This window comes from Anabas testudineus, chromosome 13 (genome assembly GCF_900324465.2).
Source record: "Anabas testudineus chromosome 13, fAnaTes1.2, whole genome shotgun sequence".
Taxonomy (NCBI): Eukaryota; Metazoa; Chordata; class Actinopteri; order Anabantiformes; family Anabantidae; genus Anabas; species Anabas testudineus.
Window position 1 is genome coordinate 1,655,142 of NC_046622.1, and position 27,123 is coordinate 1,682,264.

At 40.0% G+C, this 27,123-nt stretch overlaps 1 protein-coding gene across 1 annotated transcript in view; it reads right to left on the reverse strand.

Moving 5' to 3' along the window:
• The window catches only part of si:cabz01090165.1 (LRR and FN3 domain-containing protein), a 181,429-nt gene that overhangs the window by 131,677 nt on the left and 22,629 nt on the right, over positions 1 to 27,123 (reverse strand). Inside the window, exon 2 of the mRNA XM_026376628.1 lies at positions 10,706 to 10,833. The gene's annotated coding sequence lies outside the window, so the exon portion shown is untranslated. The remainder of the gene's footprint in view (positions 1 to 10,705; positions 10,834 to 27,123) is intronic.

Below are 27,123 nucleotides of genomic sequence, written 5' to 3' on the forward strand. Positions count from 1 at the left end.
TTAAGATATCAGACCACGGGGGACTGAGTTCCTTACATGAGTGTATAAATGAGATAAAAAACTGGATGGCTCAAAATTTCCTGCAGCTGAATTCTGACAAAACAGAAATAGTTGTCATCAGTCCACAACGTGTAGCCAGACACATGCAAAAAGTCTTGGTGTTTGGTTTGATAGTAAACTTAACTTCGAGCATCATGTCAAAAAGCTTGTCCAGGCATGTTTTTATCATCTTAGAAATATCTCCAAAATACGTTCAATTCTTTCTTTTCATGACACTAAAGTAATCTTAAATTTATTTCCTCACGCCTTGACTATTGCAACAGTCTGTTCACCTGTCTCAGCCAGAAATCTATTAATCGGCTCCAGATTGTTCAGAATTCAGCTGCAAGAATCTTAACTAGAAAAAGAAAATATGATCACATCACTCCTGTATTAGCTTCCTTACACTGGCTGCCAGTAAGTTTTAGGATTGATTTTAAGATTTTATTAATAACTTTTAAAGCTCTGCCTGGCCTTTCCCCCAGCTATTTATCCCAGCTTTTAAAGCCTTATGAGCCTGAACGTAGCCTGAGGTCCTCTGGTAGAAATCTTCTGTATGTCCCCGATGTCAGAATGACTACTAGAGGTGACAGAGCCTTTTCAGTTAGAGCCCCTAAACTCTGGAACAGCTTACCCGAGCATATAAGATCAGCTGACTCAGTAACATCTTTTAGAACTCTCCTTAAAACATACCTCTACCGGCGAGCCTTTTGTGATCTTCTGTAAGCTAAAACAAATCTGTCCTTGGGAAGACTCTCCATTAGATTACAATGTCTTTACGTTGGAACTGGTCTCCCCAAGGACCGATGTGGTAGTTGTTTGTATTATTGTTTTGTATGTATAACTGTTCCTGCTCCCCAACCGGTCGAGGCAGATGGCCGTTTAACTTGAGCCTGGTTCTGCTGGAGGTTTCTTCCCCTAGGGGGAGTTTTTCCTCTCCACTGTTTGCCTAGTGCTGCTCAAGTTGATCTTGTTGGGCTACATGTGTTTCTTGTCTGTCTTGTGAAGCACTTTGTAACATATGTTTAGAAAAGTGCTCTATAAATAAATGTATTATTATAATTATTATTATCATCACAAACATAAGAAGTGTTTCCTGTAGGTTTGGATGTTTTGGCTTAAAAACGTTTTGACACATTTTCCTGATATGTTCACTGTCGACGTATCTGTGACTTGTCATTTACATAAATTAACAACATGACTTCTTCATGTTAACAGAAAGTGTTAACAAAACATAACAAATTCCCCACAACAATATATTATACAATATACTAGAAAAGTACAGTTCTTAAAAAAAACCTCAAATGTATTTTAAGAAAAGAAGAAACTTTTCTAAAACTGAATGAATAGTACGAGATTACTAGTTCGAGTGTAACAGAAAAATAGGGTTTGAATGTAATTCATAATTTATAAAGTAAGTAAAGCATTATTAATAATTTGATCATATGAAGACGCTCAGAGCATTTGGTTACAGTTAGGGGAGGTTTTAGTTTTAGTTAAATGTAAAGCAAACTACAGACAGGATTCAGGAAACCCCGAAGCCCAGTCATGACCACCTGCTCTGTGAATACACCACCACAGCTTACATCTTGCAGAACCTTATGTGGAAGACAACAACAAAATGCTGCCATATTCCAGTAGTAAGTATATTTTATAAACAGAGCTGTCTGCAATCCAAGAGACCTCGTATGAAGTCCTGGGCTCAGTGCTGTGGAGAATCTTTGGAATGTGTCCTCTCCACACGGCTCATGCCAAAATTCCTGGGTCGACTGCTGGATGGTGCTGAATTTCAACTCCTAATTGCATTGCAGCTTCATTAATACTTCAAGACTTTTGGCTCCTGTTACTGATGCACAGTCTATATAGAGATCTGTACACAAAACATGTGAATAATTAAACAACATACAGAATGTTTGACAGCGTCATTAAAGCTGTTTGATGAGTTGACGCAGACTCAAACCCTCGACTCTTAGCTTCAGTGGATTCCCTCAACCTCTCACAGGTGCTTCAACCAGTTATTAAACCAGTTACTAAATCACTTACTTTTTCCACCACCAGTCAGTATGTTTAATGGGTGTGTTCAATAGAGACATCAAAGATCAGGACTATTTGTGTTTTATCGGCTTAGAATTATTGTGCTGGTTGATTTCTGTGACTTTGGTGAAGATCAAATCACAGTTCAGGACCAGAACAACCCAGGAAACTGTAAACTGAGTCTTTACTTTTGTTCTTGCAACTGTATATTCAGTATCTCATGTCGCAGTATCAGATATTATGTAATATGCACATAGTTATTAGCATCATTGTGATGCAGTAATTTCTCCAAAAACACTGTTGAAGGATCCAAAAGTTTGTGTGTGAAGTTAATGTGAAGTTAATTCCATTATCATGTAGAGGATTGTGGGAGTTTTGTGAAAAATCACAGCTAGGAGGTGATGAATCACAAATCTTTTTTTTCTCCAAGACACTGTTAAGTAATTAATGAAGTAAAAGATGATTCACACACAGCCAGGTTTTGAATAACTCCATCCAGATATTATGGATTAAAGTGTCACCATGACCCAAGTGAAACAGAGGCTTCAACTACCAACATAACCACTTACAGTAAAAGGCAATAAACTCTGTGGGTCAGAGGTCAAGCCTGAGACAGCCCTTCAGAAAAAACTGCTTCACATCATCCTCTAGAGAGGACAAGTTTCTCCTTGGCTTCTTTTTGTGTTTGATATGTAGAATCCTTCACCCACACTGGAGGAACAGCGACTCATCCAGACAGATTTATGACTTCCAGTGAGCCTGAGGACGCTCACTGCTGTTCTCCAAGAAAAATAAGCAGATACATAAAATGTGAATATATTATCTAGTGGCAGACACACAGAACAATAAGAGTGAGTAGAACATCTCTGGTTAGACCAGGGCCAGACGGCCCGCGGCATATGAGCCCCTCTTTACTGGCTTCTTGGCTTAGTCAAAAATATGGAAATAATTCAAGTCGTTATTAACTAAATGTGGTAAATTAAGGCTTAAACTGCCTTCTGTTCACTGACAGATGAGATTGACAGTGCTGGTTCTGAAATACATGGTCTTCTGTGAAAAAGTCCAGACTGGATCTCAGAACCCAGACTTTCTAGTTTGAACTTCATGGTGGACGTGTCCTGGAGTGCACCAGAGCCGAGCTTCATCTCCTGAGCTCTGTCTCCTTTAACATCGCAGCGTCAGCACTTGAACATGGCAGCTCTTAGACTCTCACTCTCCAAATGAATGCAGAACAGTACAGATCTGTACTGTATGTAGTGCTGTAGCAGCAGTAAGTTCCATCAGCGTGTCCTCTGTCACATATTCCATAGCTTCATCAACATTAACACATGAACAAATAACTACTGAGGTGTTATTATGGATTTAGCAGCTGTCACTACATAAAGTCATTCTAAGTGGTTCCTGTGTGTCAACTCTTCTTCAGACAGTAAAACCAACATCTGGGCTACTGGTCAAAAATTTCTATAATCAACATATTAATGAATTAAGAACCCCCATTACTTATGGCCATGCAGCTTTTACCACTGTCAACATTGGTTTATTATGTACCCACTGTGCCACTGCCCTGATTTCCACATTAAAACAAAAGCTAGATATAAAAAAAGAATGACTGAATTGATTTATGTCTATTACTGCAGCAGCTCACCCACTGCCATTGTTTTCCTGCTCTTAAATGTTCAAAGAACCAATTAAACCCACTGAAAAGTTCTGTTGAGATACTGCAGGTTCAAGACATCCAGCAGAGAATCATTATGAATGTTTCCCTTATTACAAATAAAGTAAATCCTGAGCAGCCAAAAGGTCAGAATTTGATTGAAAGTTTCTATTCTGGGTTTTCTTGATGTTTTTCTGTTTTGATCACGTTAGTGGAAACTTTCTATAACATCAAACTGAGTGAATGAAGGCGGAGATAATGGCAGAGAGAGAGATGGTCCACAGAGCAGGCAGAGACAAAGAGAGAGAGGTGTGACGAGATGAAGAGACAGAGCAGACTGTTCTCGTCGAGCTGCTATTGATTGTTCTTCCTGGCCAACACGAGAAGGCTGCAGCGTGACCTATTTAGAGCTGCTATAGTTATTCACACCCAGATCATATATACACAGTTCACACAAAATCCCATAGTAGGAAAAACACAGTAGGAAAGAGATGCAAACAGGATACTGAGCCGTATGTAATCACACACATACAAACTACAAATAAACTGTCACGTAGCTGCTGACGAGAACAGACAGGAAGACACTAAAGGATGCGCTGCTGTATGTTGTCAGTCTTCATACACACTGCTAGACAAAATAAACTGAATTCAAATGAGCTCAGATTCTTTCAACATTTTTCTCTTTGTTATGATCATCGATGATTCCACACGTGGTGATATGGAGATGACAAGTATCTGATTTTAAATAAAGAAAATGCAGGTTTTCCATTTTGATATTTACACAAACTTGGTCATATAGGACTCTGAAAAGGGGCTTAGTTGGCAGCTGCAGACGAACTGAATCAGGTCCATTTAGACTGTAATCAGTTTGTGCTCCTTCATTAACGTAAACACAGACAGATGCAGTTTAAAATCACTGCATTTCACTTACAGCTTCTCCTCAGACAGGTGTAGACAAATTAAAAATACCTTTATCAGTATTAGAATCAAGAAATATTACAAAGGAAAACACCACTTGTTCTAACAGGACATGTGTACTGTACGGCGTGTGTGTGTGTTAAACTCAAAGTGCTTGAGGGAGCATTAACCAGCTCAGATTATACTTTGAAATAAAAGAATTAATCCACCAGCATTCAGTAGGTCCCCATTATTCCCATCTTTGTGAAACTCCACTCACTCTGAACTCTCTCGCTTTCTCGTCTCCTCGATCTCTTAATAAATGTACTTATAAACAGTACGTCAGAGAACATGCACATGTACAGTGAGTGATCTAAGCAGGAATCTGAATGTGCTTATTCCTCAGTGTGTGAAATGGGAGAGCTCAGTGTCTAACTGAGGATTGTATGATGATTTCTGAATAGCAGCAGAATCATTCTGTTGTATAATGGGAGGTGAAGAAGAGGCCAGGGTAGGAAGGCAGGAGATTAAAGGGAGAGGAGGGAGAAGTTGGAAAAGGACAGATGAGATTTAAAAAAGTTCTCTAGACAGATGAACAACTGTAGACACTTCCTGTGTCTTCAGGGCAACAGAGCGATGAAAGCTACCAAAATTAAATCTGGCCTTTTGTGGTTTAAATGGTGATTCATTTGCATGACAGAAAGCATGAATCATCACTGGGAAGTACGACTCTGAACTCTGCACTTTACACTGCTGACTCACATACAGTACATGAGACAGAAGGGCTTAAAGGCAACAGCATCCTTCAATTACAGTCATGGCTTCAAATTTTGGCAGTGACACAAATTTCAAGCAGAAGCCCACAAGTTGTGATCGACTTCGAGTTCTGATAAGACTAGAATGGGTTGTCATCAGTCAGGAATTGGCCCAGAGGCTGATATTCAGTATGCCAGAGTGAACTGCAGCAGTCACGATGAAGAAGCGTCAACAGAAGGGTTAAAAGTTAGATTTATTTGCCAAGAAACTTCTAAAATGCTTATAAATGTTCAGTATACAGACACATTGAAAAGCAAATCTCAAAACACTGAAGTAAAATTAGTGTCACTGCCAAAATGTTCAACGACATTCAACGATCCTATTACCACAAAGTTTTAATATGCACTATAGATGTTCTGTTCTGTTGAGGCCTGTCCTCCATGTCCAGCTCAGCTTACTGAGGAGTCAGGCTCTAGCATTGGATTCGCATTGTGATTCACTGTGTGCAAAGGTAAAGTGAAGAGCTGCAGGGTCTGTGATCACCAATGAGACAAAATATTGTGGGAAGGCCTGCAAGGTTCCTGTGTATATTAATTTATTCCTGGTGGATCCTCGAGCAGAGAGAACACACTGACTCACAGGCTGACATACACACAGATGTAACTGAAGATAGAGACATAAAAGTGTTACGATCAGAGAGGAGAACTTTCAGTGAATCAATCTCAGGGCCGCTTTCAGAACAACCACGGAAGTGTGTGTGTATGTTTGGGGATGTTTGTAAAGAGAGGACTGAGATCCACATCGATAGAAATGAAATGAAAAGACCCGAGGCAATCACACACACACACACACACACACACACACACACACACACACACACACACACACACACACACACACACACACAGAGTCGTCTCTTTCTACAGCACTGATGACACTCATTGACATAATGCACTCCCTAGCTCCTCAGCCAAACACTTAAACACTAATACTGTGGTTTTAGTTTTTACACTCTAACCTGAACCAGAAACTGTAAAAAACAAACAAACAAAAAAATCTTCTGAGCCACAATGAAAAGCAAAGGAAGTTGACTGCACATGTTTGTGCAATGTACGGCTCTCGTATCTCCCCAAGCGGTAATTGTCTTGTAATTATTATTCATCACAGACTCTTTGATTGTGAAAGTCTCTACTGATGTTAATATTATCATCTACTGGAGAGAAAGAGAGATTGGAAACAGAGGAAGAGCGGGGGCAGCAATCAAAGAATAACTGAAGACAGAAGCCCAGAGAAAGTTGAGAAACAGAGCGAGTGAGGGAGGAGGGAAGCGTGACAGAGAAGGAGAGCAGTGATGCTAAAGTGCAAAGGAGGGATCGTGGTCCGTGACAGAGAGCACGAAAAGACAAAAAAGCAAAAGCAGCACTCAAGCTGGAGAATGGACGAGATGAGAAAGAAAATGAAGGTGACAGAGGATGCCGGAGAGAAAGTGTGAGAGAAAGATGGTGAGAAGATGAAACAAAGGGATGGAGAGAGAAAGAAATGGAAGTGACAGGAAGCACAGACGGGAGGAGGAACACAAAGACCTGCAGATTGTTGTTCACACATTTCACCATCTTCAACAAACACAAACATCTAAATAAATCTGAAATTTGCATTAGGTGTCGTGTTTTAGAAAAAAAGCCCGTCATGCACAGTACCTACTGTCGAAGCCTGTGGGGGCAGTGCTATGATCTGGGGTTGCTGCAGTTGATCAGGACTTGGTTTATAGAATTTAGTTCACTCAAAATGATGCCATGGTCAGTGTGTGCTGTAATCAAAGCTAAAGGAGCAATGAAACTTTCTTTTGGAGATGGGCAGTGTTTAATATTCATGCTGTTGTTAATTTATAACCCAGTTATCATGGGCTGTATGTTGAGTTGGGAAAACCCCTGTGTGGATTTACTGCTATATATGAGCTGTGTGCGCATACACCAGCCGTCTGCATGAATGAACAATCAACATGTTAAATGTGGTGAAGATTTCAGAGTCACACAGATAACACAAAGTCCAGAGGTGGAATCTGAGCCTGAAGGCTACTGTGTTCACGCTGCTCTCACCTTGTTTTGAATTTTCAGATGGGAGCAGGTTTCTGGGATGAAGCTCATTTTAAACTATTGCTAAATTCTCCAGGTTCATTCAAGAATTCTTCATCTACAGGGAAACAGTGGCTCCTTAGACTGTCCTGCTTATTCAGTTTCCCAGTATTTTCTATGCAAACAAACTCTTATGCAAAACACTGATCAGCTGCAAGTTTAACACCACATGCTGGTTTTCATGTTTCAGGGGACAGGGGTCAAGGTGAGAACAAATGAATGCTGGACAGGTGTCAGAACATGGTGCATCACAACGGTAGACTAACACACCGTGCACTACAACATTAACAACTACAGATATCATCATAGTCAGCTAAGCACAAACAACAGGCAGCAGTTCAGACATGAGCGTACTGAAGAACAAAGCACATTTTTAAGACACCTCCAACTTTCCAAAGAGTCCACATCATATAGGACTTGCTCAAAGACTGAGTCGTTCTGCTTCACTGGTCTCAGGGAGAGAGGGGATGAGGACAAAAACATCACAACAAAAGACATGAAGCACAGAAAGGTTCTGTTCAGAGAATTGTAGAGTCATTATAGCATTAGCACGCTCAGAAATGTGATGCTAACTTTGACAGCTTCACTTATATTATTCACACATATTGAATGATTATGTATAGATGACCTAATGTAGTGGTCTAATTATACTACCATCAGGTAACGGACGTGTTCCACTCTACAGTTTTTGGGCTGGATGTGTTTGTTTGTCCATTTGTCCATTCTGGCACACATACTGGAAATTTACTGGAAACATACTGGAAATTTACTGGAAACATACTGAGGCATAAATACAGACCCCAAATGAAAGAGTGGGGCTTATGGAGTGCAGCAGTAGAATTGCTGGGATGTCCTTGGTATGTTTTATTTTTTTTAAGGCCATTATTTGCAGCTGAGTGATTCGCAATCCTCTTTTAGTTTTTGCACTTTTATACAATAAATATACTTATTTATGTTCCTGACCTTCTAGTCACCTGCCAAACGCAGCTACATGATCATCTTACTGGCCCTTTTTCAGTTGTGGTAAAAATGTCATGTAGTCTTTAGTGTGGAGCATCAGTGGAGGTTGAATTCCACTAAAACTGTACATGCACTGAGTGATTTGGATAAACGGCTGTACCAAATGATGTAGAAAATTGAAAAGGATCTGAAATATCAAGGGGCTGATTCTCTGAGAGGACATCATCGCCTTTCTTCACACACACTCAATGATTGGCTAAGAGTAGACCCATTCCCCTTCTTCTTCTCTGTTCTGCACTAATCAGATGGAGATTACAGAAAGGGAGCACACACACACACACACACTGTGTGATTGTGTGTGTGTGTGTGTGTGTGTAGTGCACATGAGGCTAAAAATAGAGAACAGTAGAAGGAGAGATGAGAGCAATGTGCAGCAGAGGTCTATGGAGACCAGAGGCTCTCCCACCTTCCTGATGTGTAATCATGATCATTTAGTCCAGTGTCCAACCACTGTTCCTGCACATTCAACTCACATGTGAAGCAGAAGAAGCACCAGCTGAAGACACTCACACCAAGTCAAGAGAAACATACACTCTTACACCAAGTGTACATTTAGTCACTGTTCATTAAAGAGCTCTCCACTGATCTTATATCACTAAACTGCAATTTCAGACTAGTCTCATAAAGAAATCCCTCTCATTAATAATTAACAAGGAATATCAATGGTAATAAAGTGAAAATCAAATGATAATTTCTGTTTATACTATATGGCTATATTATAACCTGTAGCTCTCACACATACAGTAGAATATTCTTGTGAAGGCAACTCAAGTGTTTTGTTGGCAGAGGATGTCTTATATAATATTACAAGTTCTAGAATCAGGACCATTTATTCAAATGTAAAAGGGTTTGTTATACACAAAAAGCAATAAACTGCTCAGTCAGTACTATTAGACTATAACAAACATCAGTGTGTGTAAAAGTGTAGGAAACAGCAAACATGCATCAAGAAGAGGAGGAAATAAGAAATAAGAATGTGTATCTGTAAAAATGAGCAGACAAATATTTTATGCAGTAAATTGCTGATTTTTCTATCTGAATGCAAACACCAAATATGAGTCTGATTTCAAAGTGTCTCCTCTTTCACCTCTTATTTCATGCTCCAGCACTGGGCTGTAATACAGTAAGATCTCATTTTATGGACACAGGGATATTTATTGCATCTTTCGTGCACACACTGCAGCTGTGACCCTTGCAATCCTCTTATAGCTCTTTCTTCTTGGACAGTTGTCCTGTGGTTGATGCGGGAATTGTGGCTTATGCAGCTTATTCTGTTACAGCCATTGCGAGTCACTCAGGATAAGTTAGCAAAATGACTCAACTGTGCGTATTGACCAGAACATTTTATTATATTTTGTAAACAGCTGCACAGAGTTTGGGAATGAAGTGACAGAAGATAAGAAGGTTGCCAGAATGCAACAAGAGATTTTATCATATAATAACTTGTTTTGTGAGACAACAACGAGAAACCACGTCCCAAATCTCTGTGACGGCACATAATATTTTAAGAGGCACAGTACGAAGATGAAATTTTACTACCTCTGTCTCCTAATGTGACTCATTTGAGTTCAGTAGCTTCAACCCTGCTACTCCACACACAGAAAGCACAGTACCATCAGCTGGTGTCCCATGCTTTGTGTTTATTCAGGAAAACACCCACTCACATTGTTGCTGTCTGCTGAGAGCCAAAACATTGTGACCACTCACAGATGCAGCTAATAACACTGATTATCTGGAAACAATGGTGCATGTGAAGGTCTGAAATGTACTGAGGCTCATAATCAGGGGAGTTGGGTGGGGGAGAAATGGGCAGGTGTAAAAACCTGAGCGACTTTAACAAAGGCCAGATGACTGGGTAGGAGGAGAAGTCCTTCAACCCTCCCATACAAACTACTACTAAGATCTATGATCATATCCACAAGTGTCACACAGCAAAGCTCCAATAAATTCAAATCACAAATCACAACAGTCATTTTCACTGTTGTATGAGTCAGTTAATGAACGAGCTACAGTCACTTACGCAGCTGCTGATTAGTTAAGTTACCTGCCCAGTAAGATGGCTGACTGTTTGTTCAGGACGATTTGTGCTTTTCCTGGTTACCATTTGTAATTATTCAACAAACAGAATCAAAACAGAATCAGCACATTAAAAATTCCATTATGGACGACCTACCTGGGTTTCTGGGGGAAGCAGGAAGTCCTCAGGTAGAGTTAGTGGTTTTATGGCGCATTCACATTCGAGTCACATCACTGGCCTTGGGGTTACAACACAATGACAAGCTAACAAGGACACCCTCCTACCTGCAGAAAAGCAGAGGAAGAGAAGGAGAGGAGGAAGGGAGGTAGGTGGAAATGGAGGCAAGGAACGAGTGCAGGGATGGAGAAGGGAAGAAGAGAAATGTCAACATGTTGCATCATTATTCATTAGTATTCTTAAAGCTGCTTGACTTCTGTCATCGCTCCCTGCTCTCATTTCCCTCCCTTCCCTTTTCCTTCTCTTCTCTTTCCTTTCCCAACATCCCTCCTTTGCTACTCTACCATTTTCCTTTCATCAAAGTTCCTCAGCAGGACATATGGAAGGTGTGAAGGGAAAATCCAGGGTGATGGGTTTTTTTCAGGTGCAAATTTGCCAATAAGCAATAATTTGCCCGACTTTTCAAACTTGTAGGATTATCCTTATCTCATTTAAATTATTGATCACTATTCAGTAGATAAAGAAAAAGGGGAATAAAGCAAATAATCATTACATTAACTGATAATAAAATGAGTAGTAAACATGCTTTTCTCATTTCTGTTTTTTAATCACTTCATTTTAATCCACAAACTTTAGCAACAACAGTGAAATGACTCAAACATCAACTCCAGAAATGTCTGAGAACAAAAAGATGAACGTTTAAACACCTCTGACATACTGAGCTCTGAAGCCACAACACTAACAATGTCTAGTGTGGTTTTTAGTTTGGTTTGGGTTTTTTGTGCAACTGGATAAACTATTGTTTACACGCTGTATGAAGAGAGTAAATGAAGAGCCCCAATGTTCTGGCATTTGTCTTTCAGAATCGGTCCGGAGTGTTTTCTGTAGTGCTGCTGACATTTCAACATTCAATCACACAAACTCCATCAGAGAAGAAGGAAAAATGCAGTTTGCTGCAGTCTCTAAGGAAAAACCTGTGATTTTAGTAAGTGACATGACTCTCGCTAAAAACATTCTGCTTTCTTTCCTCATTACTCCGTCCACCTACACCCTGAAACCTGAAGCTTATTGTTCATGTGTAATCTCTTGGGTTTCTCCCAAAGCATGCTGGGTAATGTGAAAAATGCTAAGTGAAGCTGATGAGGTCTGAAGGAAAGGTGGGAATACCCCAAACCCCCGTAAATATGGCTTCAGAAAAAACTGACAGTATATAACAACGAGCCAAAAAGTTGCTCTAAGGGCGGAGTGGGTTGCCTTCCAGAGCAATCATTACATCACGTAAATGCATTGATATATACATACATGGACTTTTTTCCCAAAGAAATCCCATTTTCTGCATTTAATAACTTGAGTTGGCTCCAGGCTGGAATGGATGTACTTCTGTTTAGTTATTTAGTGCGCGTGGTCATAAAAGATACGAGTAAGGTAATTAAACAAGGTGATAAAATACAGCCACAACAGAAGAACAGAGCATAAACACAATTTGCACAGCAGAGATAAATGACAGGAAAAGGCAAGTTATTATAACGGCGTCCTCAAAAGAAAGAAAAAAATACGAGAACGTCTGGATGATAACGGGCGACTGAATAAGATAAATCTAAATGACTTTAAAACACAACATGATGGACGACGGCATTAAAACAACAGTGGTCATGAAAAATAAGCAGAAATAAAAACATGAAAAACTGTCGCAGGAGAAAGAATTAGTAGAAGAAGTGGGAGAAGGAGGAGAGACTGTGTCAGTGGAGAAACCGTCCGACACAGGAAAGAAAAGAATCAGACAAACAGCAAATAACTGGTCGGGAAACGTGTAGAACATCTGATTCAGAAATGCACATCGAAACAACTCAAGTAACTCTTCAGAAGCTAATCCACAGTCACATAAACAGTCATTTCAGTTTAGTAGTTACAGTATAATTAATCTAGTCCCACTTCCTCATTATCTATACTGCTTTTAAAGGGTACAAGGTGACTGAAGCTAATCCCAGCTCTCAGTGGTCAAGGTCAGAGTTTACCCCAGGACACCAAGTCCCCATGAAGACACAGATATTCTACAAACATCAGACCACTGGTCTCTGGTGAAGCCGTGTTTCTGGGTGTGAGTAAAGACCACGTTCACGTTATGATCGGTCTTTATTGGTTATGCTGTGAATGGACGTTTGCTTCCTCCACTGCCAGACACACCAACAATGTCATATTTCTGTCACAGTAAGTTACTTTATAACCAAACGCTCAGTATTTACTGACTGGCTGACTGACACAAAACTCTAAACCACGTGTAATATATCAAGGCCTGATACATCCAACACCTCAGTGATTTGATTTAAATCTCCTCTCCTATAGAAAAACATCTACACGCCTACAAATAAATGAACCATACTTTTATTTCTTATTGTTCGATTCTGTGCAACAACAACATACATACATACATATATATATACATACATATACATACATATATATATATATATATATATATATATATATATATATATATATATATATATATATATATATATATATATGTATATATATATATATATATATATATATATATATATATATATATATATATATATATATATATATATATATATATATATATATATATATATATATATATGTGTATATATACACATATAATATATATATATGTGTATATATATGTATATACACATACACAGGACCATAATGAGCAGCATCTCTTTGACTGTTAGCTGGACTAGCATTAGCTGCTCAGCAGTGGATTAGCATCAGCATGAGCTAGCACTACAGAGGATTAGCTTTAAGGGCTAATGCTGCGACTAAGGGATTAGCACTAGCTATAGCATGGCTCAGAGATCCATGAGGAGAGATTAGTTATTGTATAGTCCGAATCCTACTGAACCAACGACGACAAAGCTTAACGTCTACACAACAAAACCAAAAGTCAACAACTAGTCAATGGTTTTGTCCTTTTGCACATTAAATGTGACAAAAGAATCAAATAGTGACGACGTGGAAACGAATTATAAAATGTTACCAGATCAGAGCTTTAGCCACAGATAGCAGCCACGGAGAAGACGTATGAGCTTGATCTGATCTGTGAGTGGGTTTTTATTAAGCTAAATGAAACCGAGTGCTTTTCCGTACTGAATCTCTCCAGAGAAACGTTCAGCACCGTGACAAGGAACAAAAGAATAATACCAAATCAAATCTCAGGAGTTCAGCAAAGTCCATTCTGAATACTGTGTGTTTTAAAAACAGCTGTCAAGTGTCAGCTGGAGTTAGAGAGGAGCTGCCTCTGCTGTAATTAACATGGTCGGAGGAACGAACAGTTCCAGTACGTTGAAACCAAACTGGAGTTTTACTTTGGGGAAAGACAGAAGGGGAATTTAGAATCGTGCTGTTAAAAAGGTTTCATTCTTCCACTGTGTCTCCAAAAACTCAATACAAGCACTGAGGGAGGTTCAGCATAAAGCTGCGTGTTCTGTGATCATCTTACATGAAATCACTGGATCCGTTACTTCTCCAGCTTCTTTAGCGTTGAACTTAAAAAAGCAGGAAGCTGCAGAAAACAGAAGCTCGGTGGAGCCCAGATTCATTATTCAGCATTATACTTGGAGAACATTCCCGTTCCTGCTCCCTTGCTCCTGTTTCCCTTCAATCAGCTTCTCTTCAGCACATTTAATCTAGAAATGGGAGATTCACAAGCGTGAACCTGTTGTTTATTTGCAAATACTAACGACACCTGTAAAGTTTGTTCTGTGCTGTCAAAAGAAAAATAATAAAAAATTAATGATCAGGTCGTTTCTGAAGTGTTGAAATGGCTCTAGGTAAATAACAGAGGAGAATACAATAAACTTAACTGTGAACTAACAGGACGATCACAGAACGCTGCTGAGGAAACAACAGGACTGCAGATGTTTCCCTCCGAGCTCCTACAGCATTAGACAAAAGTGCAGACTTTGATTTCCAGAACTTTCCATTTAATATGTTGTTAGAAACATTTCCTCTTAACTAAAGTTATATTTTGATCATTTTCACATCTGTTTGATGAAGTACATTGATGTCAGGTATTTCTTTCACTGAATTAAAGTAATAGTTTTTTTTTTCCCATCTGCATACTGGATCGATATTAATGGCTTCTCTGTACTGAAATATTATTAGAGTCTGCAAATGTAATGCAGTCATTTGATATTTTGGGAGATGCATCTTTTCTACCTTGCTGACAGTTTGAGTGGTAGATTTGACATTTTCATGTTAGTAAGGTAAATTTAAAGTAACTGTACAGCAACAAGCTCTTAGTGGAAATGAAAACCCAGAAATTGACACGTTAGGTCTAAATTTCTTAATGAGTGAGAGTTAAACACTGATATGTGCCTATATGCACTTTGCTTTGTCTGCCAAAATAATGAAATGAAATGTCCAGCATGTGGATTGTTAATATACATTTAGTGTTTTTGAACAGATTGTAAGTGAATTGAACCAGAGGTGAAGTGAGATACTTTATAAATACGTGTCATACTACTGCACTACACTTCTCTCTTATCGCTCTGTGTTAAAAAACAGATGAAATGATCTCATCTGTGATCATGACTAATGCTACACATTGGCTTTGTATATTCAAAGCTATGTAAGGGTAAATTATGTGTTAGCTTTACGAGGTTTTGATTCTTTACAGTTCAGAAACAAACTGTATACAGACTGTAATAGATGCTAAACCAGGTGACACCTCTGATGTACACATAACCATAACCATTGATGTTATTAAAACCGATGGGTGGTGATTCTAGAGGTTTCTGCTAATCAAATACTGGACAGGTCAAACTCAGCTGCCTGCAACGAGCAAATGTAAGAGCTAAAACTGTGTTTCGTCCGGTGTGTGGCTCATACTGACACCGTCTTAAGTAAAACGACATTTGCTTCATAACAGTACAGGCTGTCAGACAGCACACACAACACACAACCGTCTGCTTCTGGCTTCTCTAAAACCATAGGGGAAAACAAAATCAAATGAAAGAGCCCTGACAGCACAGAGAACAATCAAGTTTGGATCAATGGTGGGTAAACACGAGATCCATGAGCAGAGGTTTGGTTTTCTTTCTGAGAGGTAAAACCTATCAGACATCTGAAGGTGCTCGGAGGCCTTTAAACCTGCAGCTTTAATTCAAACATCCTATCACAGCTGGATGTGACTGACTGAGTACTAACTGAAGTGAGCTGAAACCCTGCAGCAGATCACACTAACACACATAAGGACCCATGTGTTCATTTTAAATAGATGTATGGATAAATGGATCTGAAGAAGCTCCTATTGATCCATCACGGATGAGACATGCAGCCTGGAGGTCTGTTAATCTGCTGACTGGTCATAAAATATACTGAACATACAATACACACACTGGAACGTCATGTTTATGGAGTGTGAGTTGGTTGACTTGGTAAAACAGACAAAGCAATCCTTCCACAGGTTTTGACAAATTGAAGTGAAATTATTCTCAGTGCGAGATGTCATTAGAATCACGACAGGTTGGCTGAGACTGAAATGAGTTTAAAACATGATGGTGGTCAGGCATCTTTAAAAAGCTGAAGCATGACTTCAGATTTAAGGTTCAGGTTTTCACAACATTTAAATCTGCAGTATTTAGTTTAAAGGCTGTATGGGGACATTGTGAACCTGACTGAATTCACGGTGTAATATTCAGTGCGTCTCACTGACATTGTGTTTGAGGACTGTACAGCAGGAGTGAGTGTTAGCGCCACTTTAAACTCTCAGACTGAAGCCAGGCATAATGACAAATCAATGCAAAGGAACGAGTTGACCTTTTGTAAATGTAAAGATAAAGATTTAACAAAATTGTACAACGTAATTAATCAGTTAAAATGAATTCTGTCTGTAAACAGACTACACAGGTGGAAATGTGTGCGTTGGTTCGACTTAAAAATAGAAAAAGAGCAGACAAATGAAAGGAGCCTGATGCTTAGTTGAAGTAATCATTGCTTTAAATTGAATTTAAATTTAAGTTTGTAATTACCTCAACACAACCCTCACTGTTCCATCAGTTTCCTAATAATCACTCAATTAGCTTCAGATCTAGCTCAGTTTTAAATCCTGGGATTAAATCATCAAGGTTCGTTTCCTTATGTGTGTAGGTACAGTAAGTTTGCAGTATCCCTCTCCAATAAAGACAGTTTCAGTCACAACTTGGGAGTGTTGATTTTTCTTTTTTCTATCCTACTGCTGCGGTACCTATAGCTTATAACCTATACCTCACTCTTGTGTCCCATCTCCCTTGTGTCCTTGTCTCCTTGCAACAATCATCCATCGTCTGTATGTCTGCCTCGGTTCAGCTGTCACCTCTGACTGATGGTCGAGCGTTTGATACTGTTGGGGTTTGATTGCTAAGGTCTTGTTATCTGTCACCCTGGCGAAGGGAAACTCAATCTCGGTTTTAGTCGCAAAAATGGTTACCATAGGCAACGCCCCTTACCGTGGAAACAACACGTAAAGTGGCGCTTCTGTCACCACATCCAATCTAACGACCTGCCATCTGTCAGTGTCAGTCAGTATCTCAGTGTGTATGTGCTAGTGAGAGATTGACAAAGTGTGTGCCCAGAAGAGTGTGTGAGTGTGTGCAGAACACACAGTGAGGGTGTATGTGCTGACATCACTTCAGTGTCTTTAAATAAACCCACAATCTTTCTCCCACTTCACCAAAATGCTGTTCCTGCCTAAACCTAACCATGTGGGACAGCAGAGTCAAACTCAGGTCTGTAGTGTGAAGGTCATGTGCTTCAGACACCTGTACCCACCCGACCTGCAACTTTCCACTCAGTTTACGATAATAAATGCAAAGAGTGATTCTATACAACAATGGTTGAGGTTTAGTTGCATAGGAACATACAATGTAGGAGCCGGAGAAAAAGCAACAAAAATCACTGAGCATGGAACAACTGCAGGTAAATAACAGAATCTACCAACGACAGTACTTCAGGATCATGAATACTGTTACATATAAATAAAAGAAGCAGAATGCAGAATGCTCGCTGTAATACAAACCACAAACACTGTAGTCTGCACTCTGCACATTTCCAGTCTCACTGGAGACTAGATTACTTACTTTAGTAATGTGGCAGCTTAAGTCTGAACAAGTCTCCGTGTCACTGCCTCCTCTGTGTTGCAGTGTAACCAGGCTTTGCAGCACAGCTGGAGGTGAGCAGAGCCAGGCTGTGTTCCAGTATGAATCGGGAGATATCTGCCCTGGGTAAGATCACAGTACAACTAATAACTGAGTCAGTGCAGTTCCTCCTGCTTTTCCTCTCCCCCCTTCACCACATCTATTCTCGATTCCCACCAGCTTCTCATCTCCTCTTCCCTTCCTTCCTCACTTCTCTCTCTTTCACCATCTTTCCTCCTCCATCCTCTCACCAGTTTCATGTTTTTTTTTTTCATGGTTTGTCTCTCACCTTTCCCCTCTCTGATCCATATTGCCCTCACACCTCCCATCCCTCCCACACCCTCCCTTCAGTTATAACAGATAAGTATGGAGCTATCTTAAGCTCTGCTCTTCTTCCTAGAAAGTAATTTGATGGCAGGTTGTTAAGTCCCCCACAACTGTCACCCAGCAATCGCCTCTATCACCAGCCGGTCATCTATCTCCCCTTCCTCCTGGATAATTCCCTCTGCTGCACAACAGACACACAGGGAAAGTACACAATAAACACACACAGGCACCCGAACGAACTGAAACTGCAAGAACAAGATACACAGACACATGTACAGATATATACTCGGAATCTCCATTCAAAGACCCGTACACGCAATCATCACAATCAAGGAAACACGGACACACACGTCTTCTTTGGTTCCTCTTATCAGTAAACACAGCTACCAATATGTCACAAAGCACTGCGAGGGGAACATCTATACTAGTTTAATGTTTTACAGTGAACATGTTTTTCTATTCAATGTCTTTTTTTGTCATGAGTTTATGTTTGTGTGTGTGTGCACTGCAGCTGGGATCTGCACAGTAGGCTTAGGGCTCAGACGTAGAGAACACAGCTGGGGAAGAAGTACTGCAGAGAGAACCAGGGATATAAAAATACAGACAAAGGAAACAGGAAGAGGAGGAAGAAGAAGAGACAGAATGGAGTGAGAGAGAAAATCAAAACAATGAGACATGGAGAATCAGTGAAAGACTGATGAGAGGGAGGTCTGCTTTAATGGACTAGTCTGCATTCAGGTTGTGGCTGGAGGCTTTTCTAAACTCCTGCACGTTGTGAATATTAGTCCAGTAAAAGATGTGAACACAACAGTAGCTCACTGGTGACCACACAGCTGAGTACAACTACCATTTCCAGGATGGTCCTGGCCTGCTCAGATTTTTCACCACAGGCAAATTAGACACACTCAACAGAAGTCTCAGGTCCACCCACCTGATGCAGGACAGGACACTGAGCTTTTATTATTCAGCTGTCAACTCAGTATTTTACCAACTTTACCACAGACACTCAGAGTAAACACATTTATTAAGCCCAACATGAGTTCCCCTGTGCTCCTGTATGAGCGTGGGTCAAGGTGTAACCCCTGAAGCATTTTTTACTCAACTGTCCTCGATGATTTTGAACTTTAGTTCCAATTTTCAGCTGAAACCAAAATTAAAACTACATATTCTGTATCTTAAGTGCCTGAAAACTAGTCTGTGTCTGTTTTGTTCTGGTTTTAGATTATCGGTGTGTATCTTTTCTAATCATGCAGCGTTCTTAAGAACAGTCAAAGAGCTCATTAAGTCGCTCAGCTCAGAAGATATTTCTGCTAATCCTAGAAGAATGGCTTTAAGGAGATAACACGCTCTTGTATTCCTGCAGTCTCGTGACATTTTTCTTGTCAGACTTCTACATATTTTCATTTGCACACAGTGGAATTAAAGTCACATGGATTTGTTGGTGATGCTCTGCACATAAACACAGCGGCTGGGCTTTGTGACCCATCAGCAGCACTTCACTAATCATTGCACACATTATAACCAAGGAGCACTTCAATATTCATTAAGAGAAATTCCCCCTGTGTTCATCTGTCTCTTGGCATCTGTACAGACTGAAAGAACTCAGTGAAGAGATGAGATCAACGTGTAGATCCATCAATAACTTTAAAGGAGTTATGCTGCTCCTCATTTATACATTAAGGTTAAATAAAAAACAACGTCACTGAGGTACGACTGTGTTGTATCCAGGAAGTTCCTACTTTATCTGTTCGCTGTGTTTAGTTAATCTTCTCATTTAACCAAACTCTGAGGTTTATTCACCGACTCTAACCCAGATGTCTTTGTGTCTCAAACTCAAGCAAACTACAGTTTAAGACACCAGAGGAAGTACGCAGCATCAGCATCTGACGCCATAGAAACCATCATGATCTGACAGTGGTGGATGAGGACGTGTTGGATATCCATCTCTTTTTTATTTTTCTTCTACTTTCACTATCTTTTACATTCTGACATGAGTTCATCTCTTTTGTCATTATCAGTAGCAGCAGTATTTTACAAAGACAAGAAAAAATACCAAAATAAAACAACAACATACAGACAATACCTAAAATACTAAACTGTACAATAGTGATTGTGGAGAGAAGAAAAATTAGAAAATAGAATTACAACTGGACATTAGTTCTAGATCTGATGAAGGAACGATATAATATACTCAAGGACTCTCTTACATTTCATTGAGGAGAACAGGATGGACGAGCAACCTCCAAAAATAATGTCTCTGCAATTAAAGCAGTTAAGCTTTGCCTGCCCTTTACCTCCTGGCAGACTGTGTATAGTCTGGATTCATCAAAAAAACAGTCTGGGTGCTTTTGGATCTACTTGACGGCTGATTTGCCGTCTGCTGTTTGCATCACTCCCGTCAGAACACTGAACACGTCTAACTCCGCCTCTCGTTCTTTCCTTTGTTTTCTGTGTTCACTGCATCAAATGACAGCTGAGAAGCAGAACGACTATTAGCCTCCACCCTCTCTCCTCTGTAGATTTCTGCCTCCGCCTTCCTCTCTCTTCCCTGCTCCCCCTCACAGGTTGTCCTGTCATCTAATCGCCGGTTGTCTCCAAAGTTGCCAATATGTTTTTGTTCTGATTCAGATGCCTGTTGTGCTGCTGTTGCCTTTGTATCATGACAAAACCCGGTTGGCTCTTGTTTTTAATTGTGTATGAAGGTAAGTGTTTGAGAAACGCTGGTTGTTATTTTCTCTTCTCTCTCATTCCACTGTGGCTTCTTTAAAAAAAGATCAAATGCAGAATCTGCTCAATCGCTCCGCTGCAGAACTGGTCAGGATTTAGAAAGATTAGAGAGGGAGTGATGATGTTTGGAGGAGTGGCGGATTTTAGACTGTCAGGGAGGTAAACAGTGTTGTCTGGCAAACAGCCCCCCCACCCCCCTGACAAGCAGACACGTCTGCTGATTACCTCCCCCCCTCTCATTTTCTCCAACCTGTGGTTCTTTACCCACCTTCTCCGTCCTCACTTCACTCTGTGAAACATTCAAATTCAGCACAGACTTTAACTCGATTTGCAGACAGTAAAGAAAATGGGTTGTTGTTCTTTTCCCACAGTTAAATATGTTTGGTAGTAAACCGGGTCTCACAACAATGGGCAGGGAATCCCAATGACCTGCTTACAAAGACTTAAAGCTGCTGCGTAATGTTACTTTGGTTACTCTGCTGCAGGCACACGATGATGCTGCGTCCGTTAGCAGAACCTCAGTCAAGCCAACAAATATTTGGACTGAATTGCGTTTTGCCCTTTGCACAAACAGCAGAGTATTGGAAGTGGCCTCTTTCTCCAGTCTTTGTGTTTTCTCATTATGTTTTCTCTCTTGCTTTGGTTTCGTTCTTTTCTGTCTTACTCCAACGTCCTATCTTTCTCTCAGCTTGTGTTTCTTATCACGCTCTGTGTTGAAGAAGCTAATTAGCTCAACGACTGGTAGCCAGCACAGCACTGGAGCCGTGGTGGATTTCCAGACAGGCTACTATACCTGCACGTGCACGTGCACACAGTCACACACGGTTCTATGAAAGCAGCAGCCACTGCAGGGCCTATGTGGTAGTTGCTCAAATGACTGTCATTGCTGTGTGAGGTGGCGGCACAGTGTTGTACTCCAGCATAATGATTTGCTGGATGCAGTAAGCTGCAGTCTTGGTGTTTTTGAAGCCCAGAAATGATGAGGCTCTTTCTACTTTGTACACCAGTTTATTTTTAGCAGTTTTCATTCAGCAGCATTTACACCGCTCAGTGGAAGATGTGAAATTATGACAGCTTACCCTTACAGAAATGTTACCATCTCCCTCCCTAAGAAAAACACGCTGTGCTGAGGCTTGGATTTAATTCAGACAAAGGTTTATTCTCATTTGACAAATGCTTTACTGTGGAACAAACTACAGCTGTGCTTTTATCTTAATCGTCTTTCACTCTTAATGAAGTTAGTTAAGCTTTTTTTAATGAATCACAACTAGACTCGGATCATTTTTGCAGCGAGGGACTTGAAAACAAATTGTATAAAAACACATCACAACAGGAGGAGTCAGTGACAGAATTAACACACGGAAACATCATTTAAACAATCGGAATTATTTATTTTTTAATTGGAAAGCTAATTCTTCAGAGGAATCAGAGTCTGACTTTAGTTGTAATTCAGTTAGCAGAGGAAGGAGTTGAATAAATGAGCTGTGCTACAGAGGTGAGGTGAGGAATTCACTCAGAGAGCGTGTACATGCTCAATGCAAAACAAACAGGCCTGGTTGCACCATACGTTGCTTTGTTTAGCACACACAGGACTCAATCTACAGACAGCAGAAGTCAAGGTGTGTGTCCCTGTTCTATTCAAGTGCCCCACTAAAGCATGACCACGTCACGGCGAGTCGACAAACACGGAACCAGAAGCTTGAAGCTGAAGCAGCTAAAAAGAATTCAGCCATTGTTCATTTTGTTATTTAAAGAAAAGTATAATTTTTAGTTTCCCAGAGAAACAAACTATAACCATACTTTTCCTCGACTGAACCAAATAATTTTTGACTTCTACAACCTACAAGCCTCCCAACAGTTTGAATCGCTCGCCTTGTACTGCATTATAAACATATGTACATGAAGCACAAGCTGGGGCTTTATGGTTACTTGATTCTTTAGCTGGAGGACAAAAAGATATTAAATGTTCCTATTGCCAAGATATGAAATGAATTAAGTTCCTCTTAACATGACATTAGTCTTTCAGAAAACTCACGTGCCATTTGTTACTGTAGGTGACTACGACAGCCTGTAGTGGCTCTAATGTTCAATGTATTTAGAGAAATCGTTCATCAAAACATTTTATCTCTGAAACATCTTTAGATCAAATGGGAAATCAAACACAATCATACATGGAAGCAGAAATTAACATCCAAGAAGCAACCATCAGGCTGCAATCAATCACAGAAGCAAACACCTGTCTCATCACTATAAATCTCCATTAAAATTCAATTAACCAAACATGTTTCAATAAAGCTGGATGGAAACACTAAATCCAACCAATTAGGATTCTGCTGGAGCTTCAAAGTTGAGAAGCTCCTGCTGCACATAGTGTGTGAGCAGTTCTCAACAACGCTTAACAGCTCATTTCATCAAAATGTCACAGGAGACTGTTAAAGCAGAGCCAGTCTCAGCTGAGGTGTTTCATCCTTCAGGCGTAAATGAACAAACAGATGTGGGCTGATTTATAGACGTTCTACTGATCAATAAAGTGGATTTCTTTCCCTTTCCACAGACAGGTCAAAGGTCAGCGTCCTGCTCAGGGACACTTCAGCAGGGTGAAGATTGGGCCTCAAGCTGAAGGATGTCCTTGATAACTGCACCATCCTGGTGTCAAACTGCATTCAATAATGTTTAATTTGCAGGCACGAGTCTGGGTCCAACTCCTAGATTGATTAAATGTCCCCAAACTCTGTCAGCAGTCAGCAGAACAGCAGCTAAATCAGAGGCGACTGTGTGTTTGTGTGTGCGACACAGCAGGATTAAAGGTATCCTGGGCTGCTCGGCACAGGAATGCACCTTCCCTTATCAATGCTCTTTGCCATCTCTCCTTACCATTCCATGAAGCAGCCTGCAAGACACTGAACCACTTAACAAACATGTCATATAAACACCCCCCCTAGCCAGGCAGTCCGGAGCTTTCAAAGCTATGTCCTGGTTCTTGTGAGAGCTGTGAAGCCTCCAGCCTGCAGAAGACTTAATTACCCCACAGTGATCTATAACTCTGTGTTGAGGTGTCATTGTGGATTTAAAGTCAAAGTCACACATCACCTGAGGTGTCACAGGTTTGAGCTCTGCTTCTGAGCTGTGTGGTGTCCAGTCGCTCGTGTCTCTGTCAACGTTGGCATCGATCCATTATTCACAAAGCAGAAAATGTGCTGACTGTCTTTTAAAAACATTTCATAGCAGAAATAATGCATGAGAAAGAGAAACCGGGGACTATAGCTCAGGCAGAAACAAGCTAGTACCTAATAATGTGTGAGTAAGTATTACTATTAGAATTTTGTGGTACAAATTAGCTGTTCATACTTTATCACTAGTAACACCAGTAAGGTTTTCAGGGCAGACTGATCATGATCATTATGAAAAAATACAAACACAACAACATGTTTGGAGCATCTGTTCATATTCTGCACAATAGTTTTCAGACTGTTTGTGTCTTTTAGTAAAAAAAAGCACAATCAAATTAATTAAAATCAACAGAACAACAGAAAGGAATTCGTTTTTTACATGGAAGGTCAAATCTCAGCTTTCAGTTTAAATTTTGAAATGTTTGTATGATTTATCTACATCTACAGATTGGCCATGATGCACCCTGTGGTTACATCTCTATTACATCTAAATCTAATCTAATCATCAACACCTTTCCCCGGGGACAGAATCCTTTCACGTTCTGTAATTTCAGCACACAGAGCCAGTGCAGCTATCTGACTGATCTGCTGTCAGTAAATTCACCGGGACATATGCAGATTCTTTTTATTATTCATCACAGCTCATGAGGTGCTTTCATGTGTTATTTTGTGCAATATGTGCCACTTGTTAAGCAAAGATTTGGTGTCGGATCAAACACTGTCAACAAGTAGATCACCTTCTGCAGTTCAGCAGCCTCTCATCTCACCAGATGTTCGTCACATGACTGGTCACATCTCAAGGCTTTTTAAGATGTAAGGTTCAATATTTTACAGAATATAACAATACAACTATTCATTGAACAGAAAACCCAACCATCCTGCCTCGCCCAGAACAATTGTCAGAAAACATTTTTCACTCATTTTCCCCTTTGTAACTTGTGTATCTTTAGGTATTTAGAAAACAGTCTAGAGATAATCATTTGCAACAATATTTGCATCATCATTTATGCTCAATTTCACAAAGTTACTTCATTCTTTTATATCTCATTCCTAACTTATTTTATAATTTATTAATTCATTATTAGGAAAGACAGATGTTGTACAGGGGATATCGTCACTTGAACAGAATAGTATGTGGGAAGAACTAGTCTTTGTTTTTGTTTGACAGAGATGTGTTTAAAGAACAGCAGGAAAAGTCCATTATGACAGGACGCTCTAAAGAGGCACAGACAGACAAATACAAGTGCCAGGCAATGAGCCATAGTCATGCCACGTCAACAGAGACTTGTGTTGTGTGTTTGTAATAAGTGATTACTGAATTATAATAGGGTTCATACAATAACATTTCCTTGTTGCTTAAGCCAGTAATCACCACAAACATAGTGCAGTGTGTTTCATTTGAGCTGACCCTTCGTGGACTTTGCACTTCAGGCAATCGATAAGCCACAGACCAATCCTGTGTAATTACGTTAATATGTCACGGGTTTACAGGTTATCATGTTCGTATCACTGGCTGACTGTGTGTGGAAGCTGAGCCAGAGATCAGTTGAATTTAATCTGGTTGAGTGATGTAGCTGTTAGCTGCTGGAGTCGCTCTGTACCACCCACCAGGTGCCGTTTTTTCAATCCCTGGAATGTAACCAAGTTAGAGACTGGATGAGAATTTACCCTCAGTTATCTGCAGCTAGCACTGTGTGGATGCTGCAATGTGCTATTCTTAAAGTCTGGTCAGATGGTACTAGTGGAAGGTGAAGTTAAACAGAAGCTGGTGTGAAACCAAGAATAAATGATTGATGAATAAAAGAGCGCTCACTGCAGTGTTCAGAAAGGTTTGAAGCTACTGCACGTGTAACTTTGAAAAACCCTGATGACTAGGTGAAAGACAAAAAAACAGGATGAAAATATATCAGTACCATATATTTAGCCCAGGTGACACTGAATTCCACCAGGAAACACCCAAAACTGCCTGAAAAATAAACATATGACCTAAAACACGATATGTGGAAACCTTTTACAGTAAATTATATTATTATTTGAGTCATATTGATCAATTTGTACAACCTGCATTAAAACCAGGTTATAAATAAAGAACATTCTTATAGGATCACAAACTTTCAAGCAACACAGTAAATGTGTTTTGTAGTCAATGAAAGTTCAAATGAAGTCCATTAGATCAAAAGTCTGGATTAAATCTCTTCTGCTATAAGAGTAAGAGCAACAGAACATCAGCATAGTTTACAACCATGCTATTAAGTTAAACGTAAAATGAGGCATTTGCTGTGTAAACCTTGAGACATACTTTTATTCTCACATGAAAAGGTTTGGTTTGCCATGGAGCATAAAAAGAGGATTTGGTGAAGGATCAGCATAAAAGGCACAGAACTGACTGGAGTCGTGTTCAACAGGCAGCGAGGATGAGAGAGACTCAAAGGAAGAGTGAGAGAGACAGAGGAACAAACTGATAACATGCACTGGAAAAAAATATCTGTCTTAATCTCTAAGCCTTATGTTGAGATCAGACAACCTCTGGTTTGGCCAATAGCTCTTGAAACCTTCACCTCTGCTCTGCACAACACCCCTACACCGTATTACAGTCAGAGGACATGATGGCCAAAGACGGTCAAACTATAATGAAAGGAGAAACTGAAAACTGGAGACAAAGAACTGGGGCTCCTCTCATCAGCTACTTTAACATTTTACAGGAAGTCACATTCCCATCTAAACAACAGCCAACACCACAGCGACCACTCTGAGATCAAATTAAACTACGAAGAGGGTAACCCCCCCAGTAATTACTGAAGTAAACATGAAGAGACTTCAGCCTCGATCTACAACCTCTACAGGTTAATACTGCATCACTTATACTGTCTGTCATGTAAACACCTAACCAGGTAAGGACTGTTAGCTGTGTGTGCACAGATGCCCCCCCCCCCCAACGTGAGTTAGATAGTTCTCAACGTGGTAAAACAGGTTTCAGTAATAGTTTTACTGGTGCATATTTAAACACAGCCCA